This window comes from Triturus cristatus, chromosome 3_2 (assembly GCF_964204655.1).
Source record: "Triturus cristatus chromosome 3_2, aTriCri1.1, whole genome shotgun sequence".
Lineage (NCBI taxonomy): Eukaryota > Metazoa > Chordata > Amphibia > Caudata > Salamandridae > Triturus > Triturus cristatus.
This window is the reverse complement of record NC_140584.1, coordinates 35,376,302-35,402,389: the sequence shown is the minus strand read 5'-3', so window position 1 is coordinate 35,402,389 and position 26,088 is coordinate 35,376,302. Positions and strand designations below refer to the sequence as shown.

The following is a 26,088-nucleotide window of genomic DNA, read 5'->3' as shown; positions in this document are numbered from 1 at the left end:
TGCATGCTGAAACGACCAAGCATGCAGGTTAGTGTCTGTCTTTAGGCCAGGGGTGTCCAATACAGACCCAGGAAGGTCAGATATATATGCCAGATTTTCAGGAGAAGCAGTTAAAATACATTTATAGTCTACATTGAAACAATTGCCTTTGTATTGGCAGATTTCAGTACTTTTCATTGCAACCCATTTTAGCACTGCATTAGCCCCATTGCAGATCGCCCGATTCCCCCAAGCCACCCTTCCTCTTAAAGCACCGGTCTGCAGAGGCGTAGCTAGAGCTTGTGGCGCCCGGGGCTATACCTCAGATTGCCGCCCCTGGGGGGGGGGGGGGGAGGGGTGCTGGGGAAAAAGGACGGCGAGCACTTGAAAGAGGTCCGAGAGAAACGTAGTATCGCCGCTAATAGTTCATCATACGCGCAGTCGGGTTCTCATATCACCATTGATCAGTGACATCCCAGGCTGTGCAGCTCCTTTAAACCTATCAGCCACTCGTGGATTTAAGCAGAGCAGCTCCTAAAACTGACTTTGCAATGGATCACTAATGGGCACTATAATCAGCTCCTTAAATTTCAAGGCAAAAGCATGGATCAATATCTCAGAAATGCTCAAAGTGTGAACGAAAATATATACACCTTTCTCAATAATGGCCATAAAAAAACCCTAAAGATAATCCATGTCAGCAATGCAGGTCCTGTTTACAGCACAGTACACCGTGTCACGACGCAGATGTTTACAGTTCATCTTCATTACATCTTTCATTACATGAGTATTTTCTATTTTTCTAGTTATGAGCTATATCGTTCCTAGACAACAAATTAACTTCTATTCAAATAAGAAGGCATCCTGAACCTTTCTTCTGACTAATAGAATTGAGTCTACAAACATTTTTTAAAAATAAGATTGAAGTAGAACATAAATAAATCCCACAGGACTATTGATGGAATATAATACAATTACCCTACTTCTCGTTGGCATAGGGTTCTCCATGTCCTGTTCACACGTAAACAGAATAGGGGCAGCTCTGGGGAGTATAAAGTTACATACTGTTTATGGTGCATGTTTTACATGAGATCTCTATCATTGTGTATATGTGGAAGAATACTACTGGATAAGCTCAGAGACACCCCTGCCTACTACTGTACTGGGTGAAAGATAGGGCAAACAGACTGGGGTCAGCACTAGGGAGTACTGTGTGTGCATGCTACTTATGGAGCATGTTCTACATGAGATCTCTCAAAACAAGGGTACCATTTAGTGTGTATGGAAAAATGCTACTAGCTAAGCTCTGAGACACTCCTGCCTGCTGCTGCCCTTGGAGAAAGACGGTTCACACAGAATGGGAGTATGCCTCTAAATAAGAGTGTCATGGTAGAGGTACCATCAAGTATGTATGGGATAATGATAATGGCAAGGCTGAGAGACGTCCCTAACTATTACTACCCTTAGACAAAGAAGATGGAAAAAGAATGGGACATCATAGGGGAGTCATGTGTGTGTGTGTGTGTGTACAGCATATGGTGCACACCTCTACATGAGTTCTCTCACAGCAGAGGTACCATTTAGTATGTATGGAATCTCATGCATTATTGTGCTTTATGCATCATCATGCATTCATTGGAAATTCATGATAATTAACTTTCTCCAGTGCATTTTCAACACCCTACCCTTTGTCAGACACAGTCCCCACCTTCTTTGCATGTGCTGCCCCACCACACTTAGTCTCAACAAACATGGTGCCTCCAGAGCAGGTCAGAATTGAAGGTGGTATGACATAGTGTGCCTAATAGGGAATCCTGTGTGAAACATACCTCATCAGTAACAAACATCTTATCTAACAGCAAGAATGCCCAAAGGCTTGGATGCTTGCTTTACAACTGCAGATGTTACAGTCCGCATTTAAAAAGGACTTCATTAATCCCTGCTCCTAAAGCAAAACCTTTCCACATTTTCAAAATTACACATCCAGACACAATGAATCATACGTTTGTGAATTAGTGCATAGAAAATGTTATACAAGGCAAAGACCACCAAAAGGTGTAAGATTCATATACCACCCATGCTGGTAGGCACTTTTTAAGAGTGCTTGGTCCGGAGAAGGACAGACTCAGAACATAACACAAGTATTTAGGATCGACTTTAATAAAAATGTATTTCTACCCAAACAAACCTTTCTTAGTAACATCAAAATAGAAAGACTGGGAAAAAACACATCATTTTCTAACATGTACCATGCAGCTCTTAGATAGCAGTTCATAGCTCACTGTTCTAGATTACGAATGTAGCTTATGAACTACACAGTAACAACAGAATCTCTGTGACAAAAGCAGTAACCCACTGAGCTGTGCCCATAAAATATTATTCTTTGATATGCATGGCACAGGTCCTTTGCAGCAGGCGTATTACAGTCTTGCCAAGTACCACACATTAGGAGTTGGACTAAGGCATTTTAGTACTGATGTCCACATCACCGCACTAAAATTTGTTAGTCACGCATACTATAGCTCCTGGAAGAATCACAACACGTTGCTTCATATTATGACAAACGCAGCTACTACCAGCACCTGTTGCGCTACTGGTTGTCCAGCGCCGCAATTAGGAGCTTATAACCGACTACACTTTGGTTGTTAGGGAGTAGCGTTGTGACCTATAGTGTCAAAACTTCTCTAAAAACACACATATACTTCTGCCCTGCAGCTTAAATACATTTGTACCAGGCCCGGCCCTCCACCTGGTGATCTGGTGTCACTGCAGAACATAAACACAGCCAGGATCCGGCACTTCTGTACCATCAACAGAAAGCCTGCAACGAAAATCCCAGCCAGTGGCTGAATTTTGGTTTGTTTTCCTGTTACCATGCTCACCACGCAAATAGCTTTGTGAGACTCACAGCGTGCTCTCTATGATTGTGCTGCTGGCAGGCAGCTGGCACTGGAACAGTGTGGGGGAATTTTTCTGCTGTGAACATCCCAGATTCTGCCCTATGGACAGTTTGCCTAAAGATAGCAAGCAACTTAGCCATCACCAGCGCCTGGCCTTCAATCACGAAGGGTTCCCTGTAGACTGTCCAGTGGGCAGTGGCGGGCGCAGTTTAAAGGGGGCACTGCTAACTAGTACTTAGGAGCACCTTGTGTAACAGCAAGAGACAGTGACTAAGAAGGTCAAAGAGTAGCCTTGCCTGGCAGGCCTTGGGCCTGTAGGTAACCTCAGCAATGTCTGCAGACCGGTCCACCACGCACTCTGCAGGCTTTGCCCGGCAGCACCTTCAGAATACTACAGGTGAGTCCAGCGCACCTGATCACTAGACTAACTTGAGAGCTGCAGCTGGGGCAGTACCAGGCCGGACGAGGGGGATGAGGGTTGGAGGACTAAATAGGTTTATTCAGTCACTAGTTTTGATTGTCTTCACCTTCAGGTAACAGCATTCAAAATAAAGGCACACTGTATGTTTAAAGATAAATCCAAGTTAAAGTAGTCAGTAGGAAATGCATTTGTTTGCATTATGAAATCTTATAGATTAATTCCGTCACTGCAGATTAATGTAACCAGACAGTAAAGGAACAGATTTTTGGCTGGCAGGGAGGTAAGGAGTGGTGGTTAACGACTTCTGTATTTATAGTGCTACGATGTCCAAGCTTATGACTTAAAGCACAATTCATTATTTTAACACAGTTTAAAGTGTTTTTGAAGTGTTACGTTTTGCTGTGAAATGTCATTCAGAAGTCACTGCAAACATGGAATGTCACATCAGCAATGCAAATACGTGGTCGCTACGATATTAACCCTCTGGGCTACCTTACACAAGTGAAAACTGCCACTAGACGAACCTCCCATCTCTCCCCAGCAGGTAAATCAATCACCAGAGTTAACTTGCCATTTTGTTTGTTGCCCAAAACTGCTCAATATACAAGGAACTTTCTTCTGCTTTAAACACAGCTACACTGCTACAAAGCTGCAAAATAATGTTCCATTACCGAAGAGAAAAATAATTACATGTGCAGGCCCATTTAAAACACTTTCCCGTTACTGTGAAGGTTTGTCCCTGGGTCCAAGGGCAAGGCCAGAGCCTGCAACACACTCTCTCTCTCTACACATGACACAGAAAGCACTTCTATTCGGTGCGCTGTCCTCCTTTCCCTAACGTCACCCCCAGAGTGACGCGTATTTTATCTTTTCAGAAGTGCCACCTCAAAAAACAGTGTATAAACTAGGGGGAAACGAACCTGCTGTTGCTTGAATCTCCCAACGACCCGCACACAGCACAAGGAGAGTTGAAAGTAAAAGTATTACTCTCACACGACCTGCCCCAGCCAGGCGCCCGAGGTTCAACTGACTCACTCAGTCAGAGTGACACGTGAAGCAAGTCACTCGCTAATGGCAGTGGTTCCTAAACTTTTTCAAATCACGGCTCCCTTGACGTATTGGCTGTTGGCCGTGGCTCCCCATTTGTTACTCTTTTTTTGCGGGTGGGGTGATGGAACCCTGGCCTTGGAAGTACTTCCATTTTTCTCCCTGAAAATAATTGGGATGAAGCCGATGAAGGTAAAATATCATACAGCCTCTCTCTTGCCTGCAGACCCCACAGTGGCAGCTGTGTGCACATTCATGGATGCAGGTGCTAGAGGGTCTTCCATCCAGCCTTTGCTGGACACTGTGTGCCAGATGTGCTCTTACAGCGTCTCAGAGATGACGTGTTTACTTTTTGTCTCCTCTGTCTGTCCGCAGTGTGCACACAGTGTGCACGTGGAGTAGTGGTCATCCTGGGCCTGCTCTTGCTTCTCCACTGAAGCTCACTCATTATGCCAGCAGTCTCATTCTACATCCCGGGGTGGAGGGATTGACCGTCTCCCCTCAAGCCCCATCAGTTTGTCCAGGGAAGGAGTTGGTCATCTTGGACTTGCTGACCCATAGAACCTCTATCCCCCTCAAGTACCAGTAGCACTTAGTCAATGCCGCAGCAGGAGGGGACTTACCTTGGTCCCGCTGTCACTCTCCCCTCTACTATTATTCCATCCAAATTTTCTTTTAACAGATTTTACGATTCTAGCTTTTTTTATGTTGATAAAGTGATCATGTTTTAATTTAACTGACCCATCTTAACTGTATCACTATCAGTCCAAATTTCAACTATGTATATATTACATGGATAAAGCAATGTACCTGTTATGCACTCAAAAATCCATACAAACACAGACATACAAAAATAAATCACAAACCATAATCATCATTATGTCCACCTGTGTTACATAACATGCATTACAAAAAAAGTCTGACCTATTTGCTTCTTAGAATATGTTCGTTCATAATTGCAGATCCAAAGCATGCTCTTAGCTCTGAGCAGGGCAATGCGTTTGTGTGCAATAAAAAAGAAAGCCTAAAGGGAACAGCGTATGAAGATACGTTGAGTGTCACTAACTGGGAGCAAGTCTAACATCTCGGAGCACAGTGTTTCTCTAGGATAATCTGAAAGACCCCAACTGCGCGTGCACTTGTACAATGCTAAAATTCTACACCTAATAGCCACGGGGGAAAAATCATTTTACATACGAAAATCAAAAATTTCGATTCCTACAAGTAGTTGGTTTCAAGGTGTGGCTACAAATTACGGACAGTTTACAAACTGGTTATATGCTGAGTTGAAGCAGTCCACTGACGCAAGAAACTCTTAATTCTTGCTCTTGGGGAAATGTGGTTTTTGTATTCTATCCCTCAGAACTTGTACATGGAATATCCTCGCTTTAACACTGCAGAGCAAGTGTGAACAACTGTTCAGAAAGTCACTGATATTCTAATTCAATTTGATCGCTAACAACACAGGATGAGATGATGCCACTGTGTTTACAAAATCACCGCCTGCAGGCTCCGCACACTTAGTAACAGCAAACACGCGTCCATGTTGCTCCTTTCTAATAAAACAGTGAGGCACCTTTGAGCACACGCACTCTTTCTTACCTTTGCAAGTCAGCTGCCTGGGCCATGCTATCCGCGCTTGGCATGGCCATTAAGCTGACCTTTGTGGGCTACCTCTGGCTGATGCTGGCAGTGGCTCTCCTGTTGGCGCAACTTCTACATCGGAGCGTGAGCACTGCCTACTTCCACGCCCTGCATTGTCTTGCTGTGACCTACTAAAGAGATCGGTACACCGAAAGGAAAACTTCAGCTGGAACTGAACTGCAGAACAGAAAGCACGAGTTTCAACTTAGGTCGTAGAGCAAAGTAGCAGCGATGTAAAAGGAAGGGATTAGTCCAGTGGTTCCCAAATTGATATGCATCTGTTTGCGGCGCCCCTAACGGCGCAGAGGAGCGTCCCGGCGCACAGATTGAGAACCACTGGCTTCTGGGCAGTGGGCTGAGACTGGGAGAGAGTCGGTTCGGGTCAACAGCTTGTGAGGTGTCAGTCACTGGATGCATGCATGCACGTCACCACGTGCGTTGGTGCGTGCAGCGCGCTAAACAACAGGACAGTTTACAAGTCTGCCATGAGTGGGCTCTGCATGATAAATGTTTGCAGGGCCGTCATTGGTAGCGCTTTCGCGCGCTACCAGATTGACGGCCCCGGACCCAAACATTTAGGTACACTTTTAAAATAAGCTAATGTGGTGCGTGCAAGGCAGTAGCATTTACACACACTGGCTAATCAAGGCTTAGTTATGCTACGCAATGCACTTTGGCTGCCAATGATTATTTTGTGTCGTGTTGATTTCGATACCGGCCACCCCTAAAATAGTGCCGCCTGGGGCGGACCGCCCCCCCCGCACCCCCCTAGCTACGCGGCTGCCGGTCTGATTGTACCTGGGAACAAGCATGGCATGTTAAAATAGCTTCTCCGCCAACTCACTTAGGGGCATTTTATCAAGGTCCGGCGGTAACATTATCGCCGCTTTATCGGCAGAAAACAACCGCTAAAGCGGCGATAATGGGCTTGATAATATGCCCTTGAGAATTCCAATAGAAACCCAGGTTGACACCAGAACATGGGCTTCTATGGGAATTCTCTTCGGCATATTATCAAGCCCCTCATCGCCGCTTTAGCGGCAGTTTTCTGCCGATAAATTGGCGATAATTTTAACGCCGGACCTTGATAATATGCCTCTTAGATACTGCAAACATGATCCAAATTTGGGGGTAATCCCACTTCGTGGCTGACATTAATTTGATAGAAGAAAGAGTATGTAAACGTGTGTGGGATTTTCGAGAGCCGTTAATCCCGATCCTCTGCGGTTTGTTTCTAGGCGCTTTTTTTGTGCAGAAAACGGGAATAGAGGCACCTGGAGAGAATGGAGCTTGCCGAGGATCACACCAGTTGGTTGAGTAATGTAGGCGGGCCAACACTTAGATCGCAGCGCTGCACAGCCACGCATACACCTCATCCCCTGAATGAAAGATGCAAACCTAGGAAAGATAAACATCATTCATCAGCCATGGAAGCCCCTCATTGAGGAAGAAAACAGCCCTATTTCTGTATTTATTTAGTTTTTGCAGTTTTTTTATTGCGCGAACTCGACCCGAAGGTATCAGGGCGCATTATGAGCACCAGTTACATTACAAACAGACACAATCATTAGGTCGGCAGAAACTCCCGCTATAACATACTACTTTTGATCGCTGTGCGCCGGGCCCTCCCCATTCTACCCTCCAGGGAGCCCAAGAGAAGGCGCTATCTTTCAGTTATGTCATTCACTTCCAGGGCCGTGCTCCTGTGGCACGTTGCACTCCCGGAACGCCGCTCCCCTGCATACTACATGAACTCGCATGCACAGTTCCAGCCCCGCGAGCTGCCGCTGCCTCTGTCTTGCCCCAGCGCTGCTTTGGTCAAAAGCCTTTAACACAACAGACCGGCCTTTGTAGTCTCGACCACCCACGGCAGACCGAGTTAAACATCGCCGTGACACAATTCAGGACACAGATTTTCGGCGTCTCAAAGAGACTGGACAAGCAGGTTGTATTTAGTGTACTGGGGTGTAAATGTGATTTAGTGGTCAAATCATTAATTGTGGAACTCGAGGCCTGGGGCTGTAACCCTGGGTTACCCTCTGACTTAAACAATATAATCATCGGACACGCACTTCTCTCCGTGAAGCCCAGGTCCATTCTGTGCCGACCTGGGGGGGCGCCGCTCAGTGATACGCGCACCTCACGACAGTCGCTATGACCCCTCGGTGGGTCACTAAGCGGCTGACGTACTGCACACTTTACGAGCAAGAGGTCTCAAGGCGCTGCTTATCCCCTTAGCTTTTTAGGCGCTTTAGCACGTGACACCTGCGTTCATTAATGGAACCAAGAAGGGGGTACTTAAGTAGTTCAATCCGCCCTGTCTTTCCATTCCCCTGTCATGTTGCAATTATACCAGGTGAAAGGGAAGCCTGTCACGGGATGTACCACTTCCATACATTGGCAGCGTGAGATCGTCTGATCGACATAACTGTGCACCCGATTCCCGCTCCGCACCAGGCGTCTAAAGATAGCAGGAGGAGACAGAAGAAAGGTGCTACTATGGGGCATAACACTGGATTTAGCCTGCAGGATATACGTTTGCACCCCAGCGGGGTCAACTCAGTCGTTCATCCTTCCAGGGTCGCAACAAAATAATGCCATTGAGAAGGGTTTATAAACATCTCCTATGGATAGCAAGGCAAAGCTCGAAAACTGTCAGTAGGTGCGAAATAACATGAATTGATTACATCCCTCTGAACCAGCCTGCCAGCGGCATGTAGCGTTTGAAGAATTGCCAATAAAAAAGGAGTAAAGTAATGCTGGATACGGAGTAAGGATCTGATTCAAATATATAAAAAGCAACTTATTTTAGATGCATCTTTATACGGCATAGTTTGCTCCTTCTAAGCGCTCGAATTGCATGGCGCTATCGTAGCCCAGTTTAATGATACTAAATTGAAAGGTACGCAATTAGACGACCTTGGAAGGATGAAGGCTGAATGACAGTGGCCGTCTATTAAAGACTTGATCTACAGGTCAGAGCAGATATCACTCGAGATCGTTTAACTCGTGCTTATAACATTGAACCTTACAACATTTAACTGCTATATTCATAAGAAATACACAGTTTAGGAACATATTGTCAATCACATATATTGCCATCTCACTGAATGAATTGAGTCCCGCCACTTACATGATTCTCCAGCTCGCCATGGTAGTCATTGTATGGACTTCGGATGTTTAGGCGGGAGTTGGTAGAAGGGCGCATAGCTGCAGGGTGCTGGCTTTCACGGCAGGTGTGAGGCGATAAGAGGGCTGGCGGGTAGAGAGAGTCCAGTCGGAAGGAAGGTGGGAGGCCCTGGGGAGGATTTCTGAGCAGCCACCTCAGATGGTGTAACCTTGAAGTGCAACACTAGCAGGCGCTGGAAAGTGAAGGGGTGAAAGTCTTTCCTGGGATTCAAGGTTTTCCAGAGTTAAAATCCGGGGCCTGCACCCACGTACCTGTCATTTTAAAGGGGAGCAGGGCTCTTCACCCGCTTCTGTATCTAGTCACATTTGTATGACATCGTTTACACATGTCACCTGTAAGGCGTGTTAAGGGTTCAGGTGGAAGTTGACTGGACTTAATCCCCGGCTGGAGAATGAAAGGCAGAGCCAGCCCTGCCGGGCTCATATACGTGACGTACAACATACAGCTCTTTACAGTGGGCTCTGAGCTCACCGACCACGCAACAGACAAGGCTGTTTTACATGCTGGTCCCACCGATGCACTTTTGTTTCAAATGTTTTTACTTGCTGCAGAGCTTAATTTGTGCTGGTGGTTGCAGTAATGTGCACCAATAATCATTTGGAAGGGAAGCTTAATCTTCATCATCCGACTGTCAGGCAAAGTGAGAATACAGGAGAGTGAGAAGAAAGGGAAGGTAAGAAAACAAACAGTACCCCGCACCCGGTCCCACCGCTCTTACCTGTCCGGCCGGAGCAGGTCTCTTCACCCGCTTCTGGTTCTAGTCACATTTGTATGACGTCGTTCACCATATGTCACCTTTAAGGCGTGTTAAGGGATCAGGTGGAAGTTGACTGGACTTAATCCTCGGCTGGAGAATGAAAGGCAGAGCCAGCCCTGCCCGGGCTCATATCCGTGACGTACAGCATACAGCTCTTTACAGTGGGCTCTGAGCTCACCGACCACCCAACAGGCAAGGCTGTTTTACATGCTGGTCCCACCGATGCACTTTTGTTTCAAATGTTGTTACTGGCTGCAGAGCTTAATTTGTGCTGGTGGTTGCAGTAGTGTGCACCAATAATCATTTGGAAGGGAAGCTTAATCTTCATCATCCGACTGTCAGGCAAAGTGAGAATACAGGAGAGTGGGAAGAAAGGGAAGGTAAGAAAACAAACAGTACCCCGCACCCGGTCCCACCGCCCACCGCTCTTACCTGTCCGGCCGCGGCTGCAGTCATAGGGTCTTTTAATAATCGGACACACTGGGCCTGACTCACGAAGGGTAACTAACACTTTGGTGTAAGTTTGATTGTTTGCTATTAACAAAACTAGTTTACTTGTAGATTCTTTATGACTGCAGAGTCTCTGCACATACAATGATAGGACTAGCCTAACTTTTTATGTGCAGAGACTCTGCAGTCGTGAATAATCTACTAGCAAAATAGCCTTCTTAATAGCAAACAATCCTAAACTTACACCAAAGTGTAAATTACCCTTCGTGAATCCGGCCCAGCATGTCCGATTATTAAAAGACACTATGACTGGCAGTCATTGGCTGATATGACCACAGTGTAAGTTTACCTTTATAAATCAGGCCCTAGTAGGGTTTAAAAACAAGGTAGGGTACACTAATATATTGAGGGATGCACACAAGGCTACATCTACTACAATAAATGGACAGACTATAATGTGCCCCATTTAAACCATCTCTCTCCCTTACATTTAGGAAAATGTGCATCACTGGAGACTATTTTTTTTTTAAAGTTGTGGAGGGGATGCCCTTACGCTGCAAAAGGTAAAGGATTCGCTCATTCACTACACTCACTAATTCAGGACACAGTTATATTTCAGCTTTCTTATTATTTGCTTGAGCTGACTCCAGTGGCTAGCACCCCCACTGTGAAAATTGTTCCAGCTTCACTGCAGACGTCACTGCCAGGCAGTGCTTAATTTGTAAAATATTAAGTGCCAGGGCTCTGACCAGGAGGTCACTGCAGCTTGCACCACCCATCGCCCCTGTCATCGCTGCCAAAACAACTACTAACCATCTCTCTCGCATGTAAATGCGACAGTTCAGATTATTCGAGGTCCCCAAAGCTAAATAAATGGCTGAGGAGGCAGGTAATTAGTGGTTGTTTTATGTATATTGTTTTCCTAAACAACTGTTATACTGCTCATCTCTAAATAACATGAGCAGCGCCACCTTGTGGCAGACTCCCCTACGTGTGGTGTTGACAATAAGGTGCCGGTGTCGAGCACCGGAAATCAATTAAGTGACGGTGCTCAGCACCGGAAAGCTCCGGCTCAAATTAAGCACTGCTGCCAGGTAAGAGATTATTGTCGGAGTGTACCCATGTGCACTTGAATAATGTCTGAAGTTTAAACAGAGGCAGCGATGCAGTCTCTGAGTAAACATCACTCCCCTTTCAGTGCATAGAGCGCATGGAAATGGAGGCAGGGGTAGAGTTGTGGATAAAACAACAAAACGTCATTCAATCATTTTGCTGGCTTTTAACTTACAGATAAGTTATGAATATAGATGTATTTATAGATTCAGTGGTCTTTTCACACCAATTTCAAGGTTCTTTCTTTTTATCTTTTATGAAATACTTAATAAACATATTCTGACTTAAAAAATGAGGAGCCCATGTCCAAAAAACATTTAAAATCCTTGAAAGAACCTTCTTCATTGCTTACTTTCATTCAGAATGGCTCTTTTCACGAAGAGGTCACAAGAGACTCCTATGCAAGATAGTTGATACCTGAGCAACTCAGTCACATGTAATGACCACACAGCCAGAGGTGGAGTTGCATGTATGAGTTAATCCACTCCCTGAAACGCCACACGTGATTGTCATGTAGTAGGACTTCGGGGCTTCTGTCTTGAAGGTTTACCACTTTCTTGCCCTTTGCCGGCTGTTCTTTGCCTACTCTGGTTTCTCACATGTTCAGATATTCCACTTGCTGCTTTTGGAATTCTTGATGGCTCACCTGATGGTGACCGCATTTCACATAAGACTGAGCATAGCCAGACTTGAGTTGACATGTGCTATTGTACTGTATGCTGCTAATCTTTGGTCCACAAGTGCATGGGACATATAATGACTTGTACTAGTACCCTGCCGAACAGAGCACTGTGAGCAGGGCCACTGGAATTATGAAGTTTTGGGACTGCAGCATTTTCTGCATAGTTGTGTATTTGCCGCATTTGTCACATAATCCCCCATCACTGCATAATCTTCAGAGTTTAAACAAAAACATTGCTTCTAGCTCAAATGGATCAGAAGTTACTTAAAACGCAGCAACATCAATCACCATGCATTGAAAAGCCTTTCGCAAAGGTTGACTGCTCACCTTTCGGTTGCTTCTTCCTGTTCCTGTATTTAGGCATTAACTGGTACCAATGAGGTGAAACCTCTGCCCAGTCAGTGTTAAGACATGTAAAAAATGTAAAAATAATGATGTAACATCACAAAATATGCCACATAATTTGCTTTTAATTGGTGCATAATTTGGTCCTCAACGCCACATAATTCGGTCCTCTCTGCCACACAAAGCCAGTGACCCTTACCATGGGCAAAAACTGCATGTGAAATATGATTTTTATTTGCAATGGAAAGTTGTCTAATGTAAAGCAAAACAGCTACACCCTACTTTGCGGCAAGTGGGCAGTCCATGGATTGTACGCCGGCATTCCCATGCAGCCACCCACGTTTTGGATGCACTGTCCTATCTACTAAACAAAGTAGACAGGCCATTATGCCAAAAATGTATGCCTCCTCAAGGCAGGTGTTAAGTTTGAGAAAAGTTTTATTTTCTCTAAACTTTTCAAACTTTGCATGTGCACTGCAATTTACAGCATGCATACAGTGTTAAAAGTGTAAAAGAATGTCAATGCATTATTTTTTTGGACTGGAAGGTCACCCTTCCACTACAAAACCATTGCTTGACATGATACACATCCTTGCACTCTAGAGCAAGGGTGCGTGCATTGAAGCAAGGTAGCTAAAAGTGAACCAGGGTAGGGAGAGACAAAGTAGACGCCATGGTCAGTGCTTAATTGAGTCGGTGGTTTCTGGAGCTCAGCACCGACACTTAATTGGTTGCCAGTGCTCGGCACCAGCACTTAATTGTCAACACTGCACTTAGGACAGTCTGCCACATGGTGGCACTGCTCATCTAATTTAGAGATGGGCAGAACAATGGTTGTTTATGACGCACTGTACATTTAGCCTTGGGGACCTGTAATAATCTGGACTGCCACACTTGCAGGTGAGAGAGATGGTTAGTAGTTGTTGTGGCAGCAATGACAGGTGCGATGGGTGGTTCAAGCTGCAGAGGTCTCCTGGTAAGGGCCAAGGTATTTATCATTTTACAAATTAAGCACTGGCACATGGTGCTCTTCTACTTTAGTTGCTGTGCTGCATTGCATCAATAGGTAGAAATTTGCCCCCCAATGTTTGAGTGGTACAGTCCATTCAATGTTTTCTTGTTTTAGTAGTACAGATTCAGACTGTACTTTGTGCAAACGTTCCAAAACTGGTAACAACATTATAGAACCTCTAAAAAAGAATAACTCGTTGATACCAGAATGATTCTAAGAATTAAACAGTTTTCTGACTCTAAAGAAGACTTTAGAATTGTTGAGTAACTAAGCATCACCAAACTCACAAGGCTGTGCTACATTTCTAATTTGTTTCAAGCATCTCACATACGAGGGTACTTTTTGTCTCAGACAGCAGGCCTTTCAAATTTGTATGCATCTGTTACACACATATTGCCTCTTGATTTTGAGAACGTTACACTTGCACACACACTGCATGTTGTTTTCATGAGCAACTCACATACTAGGCTTCTTGTATCCTTTTCTCTCACATTAGGTTTTTCACATTTGTAAAGCATTTCGTTCCAACACACACATACACATACACATACACACACACACTGCATCTAATTTTTGTGAGCATATCACACACAAGGCTCATTTCATATGTGTTTCGTAAGGCTTCTCATGTTTGTCTGTTCTTCAGATATCCAGTTTGCGAGCACTCTATACTCATGTCATTCATCTGCACTAATTTCCCCCCCAGATTAGACAGAAAAAGTGTACCCCTTTTTGTTGTTGTGTGTTATAATGTAAATTGCTGCACTTAGTGCCTACCTCTCCCTCCAGCCACAGGAAAGCAATAAATACACTTCATTTGTCTGCAGAAGCATCCCCCCTGTTAGAAATGTGGTTTCTGGTTGGCAGAGGTTTGCACTCTGTCCAAGAATAAACAACAATCCTAGACAGGGTAAGTTAAATACACACTTTAAATTAGCCTGTGCTCGCCCTCTGGTAGCTTGGCACAGAGCAGCCAGACTGAACTTAAGAGGCAATGTGTAAAGTATTTGTGGAACCCTTCAATCAGTAACACAGTGAAAGCACTACAGAAAGGCTCCACATCAGTTTAGAAAAATGGATTATGATTTTACAAATAATTCAAGGCCAAAATGACAGAAGTCCAGCAAGTAGAAGTTGAAGTTTGAAATTTTAAAGACTAAATGTAAAAATAGCGCTTAGAATCAATAAGTGCCAATGGGGGTTAGCAGGTCATGCTGGACTGGGGGCACAGTCAAGAATTCAAGTCAACTTTCATGGAGTGCAAACTGGATGCAGGAGCCACTCAAGGTGCGATGAACACAGTACCTTGATCCTGGTCGCAACTGCAAGATGCAGGTTGCAGGCGAGTGATGCGTCAGGTTCGATCCTGCAATCAGGTTGATTTGTTCATTTTCTTTCCGATATAGATGCACCGGTCCTAAAGACGATGTGCCTAGCGTAGAGGTGATCATTCTGTAGACGATGCACTGGGTTTCTCCACACAATCGAGGGGATGGGTCGATCTTCACAAACTTCAGTGGCTGCGATGTGGGGGTTGGGATGCATCAGTTCTATAGGTGAATCGCTGGTTCCGAGGGCAGTGCCCTGATTCTGCTGTAGCAACAGGGTCGATGCACCAGTTCTGCTACACGCAGACTGGAGATGCATCGATTTTACTAGAGCAAGCACCTGTGTTCACTTCCAATGGACAAGGAGCAGGTGGTGGGACTTTGATACCCCTGAGTCTCAATAAACAGGAGGCAAATCAACAAACCCTTGCAGATCACTCTGGGTTCAAGGCAGAGCCTAGCTCTACCTCAGCAGTGTCAGAGAGCAGCATGCAGCAGGGCAGCACAGCAGAAAAGCTGTTCTTCCATAACAGCAGTCCAGCAGAGTGACAGTCCTTGTAGCAGCATAGCAGTTGTTTCTGACAGAGGTTCTTCACAGGTCCAGCAGTGTCTGATTTGGTGGGGTCAGAGACCCAGGACTTATACACAGTTGTGCCTTTGAAGTGAGGTGGCCTAAGAAAAAGGTATTTGAAGTGCACAGAGGTCATTTCTTTCCAGCCCTGGTTCCAGACTCACTACAGGAGGGTAATCAGCCCCTTGTGCAGGAACAGGACACTGCCCATTCAGGTGTAAGTGTCAGTTCCTCCCTCCCATCTTGTCCAAGATGAGCCATCTGGATGCAGGTGGGTACTCAGACTTACATACCCTTCCTTTGTGTGCGGCTGTCTAAAGGGAATTAACAAGGTCAAGCTGTTGCTCACCCCGATGTGTATTGGAGACTGGCTACAGACACACAGACCTTTAAGAGCCGAGAAATGCCAACTTTCTTCAGGTGGCATTTCTAGAAATATTAATGTTAAATCCAACTTTGACAGCAAAGAGGATTTATCATTACCATTCCAATGATATAAAACATGGCAGCTCTACTCCTTTTCAATCAGAATTTACACTTATTAAATGTAATAAAGAATTCCCAATTTCAACCTATGAGAGGGGTATGCCACACAATAGTGAACATTGCATTTAGATGTTTTTCACTACCAGGACATGCAAAACTTAAAAGTACATTTCCTAACTTTTACTTAGACAGCACCCTGCTTATGGGCCTCCTAGAGCCTACCTTAGAGGTGACTTAAGTGTAATAAGGGCATGGCAAGGGGTTTTAAATGCCAAGTCGACATGGCAGTAAATCTGCACATATAGGCGCTGCAGTGGCAGCTGAGACATGTTTAAAAGGCTACTTGTGTGGGTGGCACATCAGTGCTGTAGGCCACCAGTAGCATTTAATTTACAGGCCCTGGGCACCGGTAGTACACTCTACTAGAGACTTACAGACAAATTAAATATCCCAATTGTGGATAAACCAATGCTACTGCATTTTAGGGAAGAAGCACATACACTTTACCACTGGTTAGCAGTGGTAAAGTGCTCAGAGTCCTAAAGCAAACAAAAAGAATCAGCAAAAGGAGGAGGAAGGCAAAAAGTTTGGGGTGACCTTTCAGAGAGGGCCTTTTTCCAACAACCCTCATCCTCCATCTTGTGCAGTGCTAGAGCAAATCGGAGCTGACAAATATGTTGAAAATATGAATGCTCAAAGCACACTGTTTGTCAATGGGGAGGCTGGCAATATTTATCTTTTTTCCTGGTTCCACAGTGCCCACAGCACTGTGGATATGGCGTAGGTCGTTCTTCTGATGAAAACACTCAGGGATTACCGTGGTGCAAAATGCCACTTTTGGGGTTGTGCCAAGATTTTAATGCAGTGTTTATTACAACGTACCTATAGGAAACATCCATCTTCTTTGTGGTGTACCCCTGGATTTGTACATTGACTGATGTTGCTGGTTACAAAACTCTGTGCAATTTAGTGCTGCTAACCAATGGTGAAGTGCCTGACCCCCTTTTAAACATGGTCGAATTGGCATTCTCATAATTGGCATATTTAACATATCTATATGTCCCTAATATGTGGTACAAGTTGTAACCAGGGCCTGTTAGTTAAATGTTACTAATGAACTGCAGCAGCTACGAATCCATCCACCACAGAGACAGTGTAAAACTTGGCTTAAGGCCTTCCATTGTAGCCTCACTGTAGCAGTGTAAAAACTGGAATTTGCCATGTTAAATAAACCCTTTTGACAGGTCAAAACCACCCGTTTCAATATTATTCAGCTAATTAATTTTACCAAACTCTCCGCAACCTATTTTGGACTATTGCGAACATTAAGAAAAGCCATGCAGTGGCTGCCACCCTCATCCATAAGAGTAGTTGTACAAAGATTAATTAACTCTCTCCTGGATTATGACAACTCCCTATTTCTAGAAAGCCTCAGTAGCATAGCAAGGGAGGGTAGGGGGGTTGGTGCGCCCCTGGCGGGACACGTTTTGGGGGCGGTGGCCTCCCCCCTCTTACCTGCTGCCATGTGCGGTGGCCTTCGGGGAATTTGCCAGCACCCCCCCACTCTTCAAGCATGCGGGCAGCAAACCCAGTGATTGCCACGGGCAGCACAACAGCTAGCTACGCTACTGGGAAGACCTCAAGATGTCCTAAGATGGCTTCAAATCATACAGAATGCTTCAGCAAGCTTCAAGCTCCCCAAAAACCATTCAGCAGCTCCAGTGTTGGTTGTGTTACACTGGCCCCCAGTACAAAAGCAGATCCAGTTCAATGTCCTATGTATGGCCCAGCGAGCGATGCAAGGAAAAGGCACCATTTTTATTCAGAGACTACTCTGCCCTTACACACCTAAGAGATCCCTACATTCTGAGAACTCCTATTTGTTGACCATTCCTAAGGTCAAAAAGACTAGCTGGCCGATCCTTTGCCTTTCTGACTGCTAATCTGTGGAATGCCCTCCCTGCAAATTTAAGATGGGGCCACCAAGACATTTTTTAGGAAATTCCTAAAGACTCATCTATTCTTATTCTGTCATGGCTTGCCAAGGCCTTGCAGGTGTGCCTGTCACAGTGACGGGAGGGCTTTCGGGGTAGCTATCTTGAATAGAATAGATTTAAGCACCCCTATGTAGGCTTTGTTGTCTAAAAGGAAGAACACATGGTGTTCAAAAGTAGGACATGTAGAAATTTAATCTTAACACATCTTTACTATGACTAGCCTCCAAAAGGTATTTTTCACTGTGGCAGATCTAACTATCCAATTTAAAAAATCAGAATACAGATTAAAATCCTAATACTGTGTCTCAGGAATAGGAATAACTGGAAAAATAATTAAATAACTGTTTTTAATAATTATTATAAACCCAATTCAAGTGTAAAGTTATATTTTTAACAAATCTTGTGAAAAGAAGTTTTTAGAAAGTCCCCTTTTGCCTGCCTAAAGTTCCTGTAGGCTAATTTGCATTTTCTCTTCAACTTCCCCCAGCCAATGATTAGCATTTGAATGGTGTGAAATTCCTCACAGGAGCTACACAACAGGTCATCTGTGACTGACACGGTCGGCGTGAATCAGCAGAGATGACTCCCCTGAATCTCATAGATTATGCAGGGTGATGGCCGTGAGCATCTCTTTTGATATTAAATTGTCAAATACTGCTTGAGCGTGAAATCCTGATTGACAGGTCTGCTGGGTGTTACACATACCACTCAAGGCACCCTTCAAAGGGCTAAAACAGGGTGCCAAGACAATTCTTGTGTGTCCACTGTTTGGTTATTGGAAGTCCTTGTTCTTGTCTTACCAATTTCTAATTTATTTATTTATTGTTCTAACTATCAACCTTAGAATAATTTTAAAAAGCGATTTAAAAACACTTTTTGTTTTACCAGAATTCTTTCTCTGGGTTTTACATATAACATTTGAGGAGCACTTCAAAGGGTGAAAACAGGATACCTAGACAATTTGTGTATATCCATTGTCTGGTTGCTGCATCCCCCTGCTTTTGTCCTACCAGACTTTTGCCTCTGGGTTTATTTGGGGTACAGTAACTGCCTAAAACTGGATTTTAGATGTGGGAGGGCACTAGGATTACCCTAATATACTCCCCACTCAGCCCAAGCCCTCACTTTTAGTGCGATCATAGACTTATGCCATCCTGAAAATGCCTAAATTGAGTAGATTTGGTCCCAGGAACGTTTACCCTATTGTTTAGAGTGCACCCAGGAGTCATTCTCACCCACTAGCATGTGCTAGGCTTAATTGTGGGACCTCCAGTCATCCGCTTCAGAGCACCCATGGACCTAAGGGAGAACAGAAGAGGACTGGACCTGCTATCTGTGACCTGAGAGGAGCTCTGAAGGACTGGAGCAGTGCCCTCTTGTACCCAGCAGAAAGACGTAGATTTAAAGGTTCGTAAGACTAACCTTCTGTTCAAGCTGCAGGGATACAACAAACAACAAGAGATCGTTCATGCAATTGCCCAGCTGATCAGTGGCAAGTGGTCCTGGACTGGATCCTGCTGTTTGCCTCTGCCTGAAAACCTGTGAGTCTCTAAGTGCCTCATCGGAGGCCATGGGGGCATTTAGAAATCTACTCCTTTGGAGGATTGGGACTTAAAGGACTTAAGTCAGAAGGAACATCTTTGACCTGAACAAACTTGGTTGATATATTGGACCCATGCTCCATCGTGGTCATATTCAAATTCTGTATAGGTCCCTATCTACTGCAACCACTAACTATTATTAGCATCTTGAGCTTTTTGGAGCTTTTTCTACATAAATTGCTCCTGAACAGTTCATTTGTATTTTGAGGTTTAGGAATGTCACTAAGAACATTTTATTTATTCTTCTGTTTTTACCCTCCAACCCTTGTGTGCATGGTGCATTAAGATGCAAGATTCATGTTTTTCACATATTTTCTAATTACTTTGGAGAATGTAAAAAACAAGAACGCATACTGTGATTATATGCTCACCTTTCTCATTATTACACTTTTTCAATTTAGAACTATGCGAATGAATACGTTTATCTGAGCTTATGACTCGCAGACCACAGGCACATTGTATAGTGTCAATTGAGAGTCCACAAGGCTGTCCCTACTTCCGCCCAGAAAGTTAGTGTCTCTTACACCCCTAATATCGTGCCGGAGGAAACTTTATCGTTGTACTCATTCGTCGATTGTGACCAGCATATCACGGTTCGACTACAATTGCTCAAATAAATTTATATATTGGTCTTTTAAACCTAACGAACGCACAGAGATTCCGTACACATTTGATTCGGTGAAGATATCATCATATGGAATTATGACGTAGAGAATATTATTTCTCTTACATCTTCTGTCAATTACGAAGCCATCTCTGACCTTGTTAAACATTGCCCTGAAGAAGTCCTGTATCAGGACGAAACGCGTCGGCTGTGTTGTGTTACAATGTCCAATTTTACATGAATATGGAATAAAGAGACAAAATCAAGGAACTTCCATCCGTCTATTAATTGGAGTTGGACTGTATAACTGTTCCAATTGATTTGCTTTGCTCTAGTGTGGTGCACCTGTGCTTTTGTTTTACCCCTAATCCGGATGTTTCACTCAGCTTCCCTGGCAATCAGCAGCACCAGTGATGGCTCCCAAAAACATGTCTTGGCCCCTGCATTTACTTTTTTGTTTCAAATTCAGAACTACTTATATATGTATCCGTAGTAGCACTACCTGCCTGGAATTAGGCTTCAGAGCATGTGTGCAAGATGGAGCAAGAAGCAGAGGAGGAGACCTTTTGGCGGGGTAGGACACGGAGTGATTCCACAATTTGGCGCATGAAGAGAACCGCTTGTTGTTTGTGGTGGTCCTTGTATCCGTGAATGCAGAGGGACTACCATTTGTGGTGGTCCCTGTATCTGTGAATGCAGAGAACCTGCCGATTTTGGGGGTCCCTGTATCCATGAATGCAGAGGGACTGCCATTTTTGGTGGTCCCTGTATCCATGACTGCAGTGGGACTGCTGATTTTGGTGGTCCCTGTATCCATGAAAGCAGAGGGGCTGCTGTTTTTGGTGGTCCCTGTATTCTTAAATGAAGAGGGACTGCTGTCTGTGGTGTTCCCTGTATCCGTGGATGCAGAGGAGCTGCTGTTTGTGGTGGTCCCTGTACCCATGAATGCAGAGGGGCTGCTGTTTTTGGTGGTCCCTGTATGCATGAAAGCAGAGGGGCTGCTGTTTTTGGTGGTCCCTGTATCCTTAAATGAAGAGGGACTGCTGTCTGTGGTGGTCCCTTTATCCATGAATGCAGAGGGTCTGCTGTTTGCGGTGGTCCCTCTATCTGTGAATGCAGAGGGACTGCCACTTGTTGTGGTCCCTGTATCTGTGAATGCAGAGGGACTACGTGGGACTGCCGTCTGTCGTGGTCACTGTATCCGTGAATGCAGAGGGACTGCTGCTTGTTGTGGTCCCTGTATCTGTGAATGCAGAGGGACTGCGTGGGACTGCCGTCTGTCGTGGTCACTGTATCCGTGAATACAGAGGGACTGCCGTCTGTTGTGGTCCCTGTATCTGTGAATGCAGAGGGACTGCCGCTTGTTGTGGTCCCTGTATCCGTGAATGCAGAGGGACTGCCGCTTGTTGTGGTCCCTGTATCCGTGAATGCAGAGGGACTGCCGCTTGTTGTGGTCCCTGTATCCGTGAATGCAGAGGGACTGCGTGGGACTGCCATCTGTTGTGGTCACTGTATCCGTGAATGCAGAGGGACTGCCGCTTGTTGTTGTCCCTGTATCCGTGAATGCAGAGGGACTGCCGCTTGTTGTGGTCCCTGTATCCGTGAATGCAGAGGGACTGCTGTCTGTTGTGGTCCCTGTATCTGTGAATGCAGAGGGACTGCCGCTTGTTGTGGTCCCTGTATCCGTTAATGGAGAGGGACTGCCGTCTGTTGTGGTCCCTGTATCTGTGAATGCAGAGGGACTGCCGCTTGTTGTGGTCCCTGTATCCGTTAATGCAGAGGGACTGCCGCTTGTTGTGGTCCCTGTATCCATGAATGCAGAGGGACTGCCGCTTGTTGTGGTCCCTGTATCCGTGAATGCAGAGGGACTGCGTGGGACTGCCATCTGTTGTGGTCACTGTATCCGTGAATGCAGAGGGACTGCCGCTTGTTGTGATCCCTGTATCCGTGAATGCAGAGGGACTGCGTGGGACTGCCGTCTGTCGCGGTCACTGTATCTGTGAATGCAGAGGGACTGCCGCTTGTTGTGGTCCCTGTATCCGTGAATGCAGAGGGACTGCTGTCTGTTGTGGTCCCTGTATCTGTGAATGCAGAGGGACTGCCGCTTGTTGTGGTCCCTGTATCCATGAATGCAGAGGGACTGCCGCTTGTTGTGGTCCCTGTATCCGTGAATGCAGAGGGACTGCGTGGGACTGCCATCTGTCGTGGTCACTGTATCCGTGAATGCAGAGGGACTGCCGCTTGTTGTGGTCCCTGTATCCGTGAATGCAGAGGGACTGCTGTCTGTTGTGGTCCCTGTATCTATGAATGCAGAGGGACTGCACCTTGTTGTGTTCCCTGTATCCGTTAATGCAGAGGGACTGCCGTCTGTCGTGGTCACTGTGTCCGTGAATGCAGAGGGACTGCCACTTGTTGTGGTCCCTGTATCTGTGAATGCAGAGGGACTGCCGCTTGTTGTGGTCCCTGTATCCGTGAATGCAGAGGGACTGCCGCTTGTTGTGGTCCCTGTATCCATGAATGCAGAGGGACTGCTGTCTGTTGTGGTCCCTGTATCTGTGAATGCAGAGGGATTGCCGTCTGTCGTGGTCACTGTATCCGTTAATGCAGAGGGACTGCCGCTTGTTGTGGTCCCTGTATCTGTTAATGCAGAGGGACTGCCGTCTGTCGTGGTCACTGTATCCGTTAATGCAGAGGGACTGCCGCTTGTTGTGGTCCCTGTATCCGTGAATGCAGAGGGACTGCTGTCTGTTGTGGTCCCTGTATCTGTGAATGCAGAGGGACTGCCGCTTGTTGTGGTCCCTGTATCCGTGAATGCAGAGGGACTGCCGTCTGTCGTGGTCACTGTATCCGTGAATGCAGAGGGACTGCGTGGGACTGCCGTCTATGTGGTCCCTGTATCCGTGAATGCAGAGGGACTGCATGGGACTGCCGTCTGTCGTGGTCACTGTATCTGTGAATGCAGTGGGACTGCCAATTACTGCAATGTTTTACTGAAGCCAAATATTTTATCATGTGGCTACCTGTGCCACAGCAAGGAAGACTCCTCGGGCCCTGCAAGCACCTGGATACCCTCTCCGGTGATTAGCTGCGCTATACAAATCAATTGATTGATTGATTGAATGAATGACAGAACCACTACAGATCCACTTATCTCCCTACAGCCCAAGGCTGCCTCTGTAAGCACCTATTTCATACACACTCTCTCTCTGTTGCCAAAAAACCCGGTAGTAAAACTAGATGGAATATCTAGCTTGGATGTGTGTAGTGCGATGACCCCATGAGGAAAACCACAGTGGTTTTCTGCGACTTTCGGAGCCTTCCCTTCATTGACTCGCCTCAAACCCCCCACCCCCAATTCTTTCACCTTGCACATATTCTAGCCAGAGTGTACATCGAAGAAACAGAAAGGTGACACATAGCGCTCCATTAAGGCTGCTACAAACACACACAAAAAAATATGGGCAAGCTTAAATGTTGATATCTAGACCATAGAAATTAGGTGGGTATGTGGACGTATCTGAACACCTGACACATAACCGGCTCTTGAACAGATGCCATAATGTGCCAACTTGGTCTTGCTCATTGTATCAAAATCAAAGGATGAAAGGCTGAGCAGTTCCCATACACGGTACATACTGTTTATCTGAGGGATGCGCTTGTATCATCATGGCAGGTGCTCAACTGATGGAGCTTACTCATCAGCCCAATTTAATTCCGAGGTGGGCAGGTCGGCTGGAGACAAACGGTAAATATTTAGGAATTAAACACAAAATGGAAACACGCACTGTTATTGCTGTAGACTGAAACGGCAACAGGGTGATTTTTATTAGGTCAAGCATTCGAGACCTCTTGTATATACTTTAGTATATATACTTATATGTGTAAGTACTTTGTGGGCTCTGGAGATCAGCCCTAGGACTTGTCTGCTTCTGCTTAGGGACTTGTTTTCTGTTCAACTGCCTCTATTTAACTGTCTTGATAGAAAACGACCAGTAGAGGTCTGTAAGATACCAGAATTGCTTTCTGCTTGTTCAACTGCCTCTATTTAACTGTCTTGATAGAAAACGACCAGTAGAGGTCAGTAAAATACCAGAAATGCTTTCTGCTTAGGGACTTTTTTTTTCTGACAACTGCCTCAATTTAACTTTATTGATAGAAAACGACCAGCAGAGGTCAGTAAAATACCAGAATCACTTTAGCATTCTCTAGATTTCAGTCCATAAAAATTGTCTTCCACGAGCACCCGTAAACAATAATATTTTTTTTCAAATCTTGTATCTTCGGTGATATGACCACCGACGGCCCTGATTTTATATTAAAAACAGAGCTTTGGACTATACCATTCCCCACTGAAAGGCAATATTTCTCTCCACATGTTCCCACACCTGGCGTGTCACGCAGTTTGGTGCTTACTTTCCTTCTATGTTAAAGAACAGTAGATGTTTCAGCACCCAGGCTAATGTGCTGCACAGCTAAATACATATAAGGTCCCAAAGGCGAGACTGATTGCATCACAAATGCTTGTTTTAATCAGGCCTCAGAATCACGACTGCCAGCTCCTGTAAAGCCACCGGGGACACTATCTTTCCAGTCTCGATATGTAGTTAGTTCACTTGATTCAGCTGAGGAAAAGCAGGTTTGTTGTGCATGGTTGGGAGAGTGGATTGTTATTGTGTGTAACCTGGTATAACTAATTCTTGGTTAGGATATGTCCCTCCAGTAACATGGACTAGTCACCTGGACTAGTCGACTGCCTTTCACAAGTTAGAACAAACATGCAACTGACCATTGATGTCAGAATCCACGTTTTATAAAAAAAAAACCAGAAAACCAATCGCTTAGATCCATTAACGTAGTAACTTTAAAATACATGGCTTCAGACCCCATCAGCAATGAGGTGTGTCCAACAAAAACACAGCATTATCAGATTCGAGGAAATGTTCAGGATAATTGCTGGATAGGTGACAAGTTCCATTTAGATTCATTATTTAGAAATGTATCTTATGTGGATGTCTCGTAACGTAAAGAGGCCATTGTGGACACTGTTTCCAGTCCTGGACTTTTCTGTGACAGCCTAATGCATTCTGGGTGTTAAAGTCTTGTTTTGCTTTCATTGAATTAATTAGACTAACAGTTTAAATCAATCAGTGCCGGACTGGCTACTGAGCATTTCGGTAGGCTTGCATGGTGGGGACCTGTTTCAGTGCCTGTTGGGGACGGTTTGTTGCCGGGGACCTGCCAGCCAAGTCCCTACTTGCAGCGCTCCCAAATGAACAATGCAAAAACAAATGGTTTTGAAGCGTGTTCAAAGTGTATTTGAAAGCCATTTGTTTTTGCACTGTTTATTTAGAAACGCTGCAAGTAGGAATGTGGCCGGCAGGTTACCAGCAGCAAAACCGGCCACCACCTGCAGTGAAACAGGCCCCCACCCTGCCAGTCCACCAAAACCCCCAGTGCCCGGTATGCTAGTCTGGCCCCGAAATTAATGATTTGTCGGTGAAATGTTCAGGACTGGAGAAAGTGTCCATAGTGATGAGGAGTTTAGCGTTCCCTTTATAAAAATCCGACTTGGATCAGTGTTCCGGCACCAATGCTGGACGCTGGTAGATACATTGGTACACTCTGAGCATATTACAGATTCAGAATCCAAAGCCACCTTTGGCAGGAGAGATTTTAGACTAAGTCTCTGTTTTTAAAGGATTTTGCTGAAATGAAAAAACATAAGGAAGAACTTCTATCCATTGCTGCAGTGCCATTATGACCAGATGACATCAGGGTAGGGCATGGGTACTCGCAAACATTTTCCCAGGGGCCACAAAGTACGGTATGTGGTGTGACCGAGGGCCGCACTGATGCCAGCAGGGTGGTGGTAGTGGTTCTGGGTAAGTCAGGGATTGTGTAAGGAGGTCTAATAAAATGTTACATAAATGAGCCAGCATTTATTTGCTGGATACTAAATGC

At 45.2% G+C, this 26,088-nt stretch overlaps 1 protein-coding gene across 2 annotated transcripts in view; it reads left to right on the top strand.

Moving 5' to 3' along the window:
- The window catches only part of ADAMTS8 (ADAM metallopeptidase with thrombospondin type 1 motif 8), a 198,248-nt gene that overhangs the window by 1,509 nt on the left and 170,651 nt on the right, over positions 1-26,088 (top strand). The window lies entirely within an intron of this gene.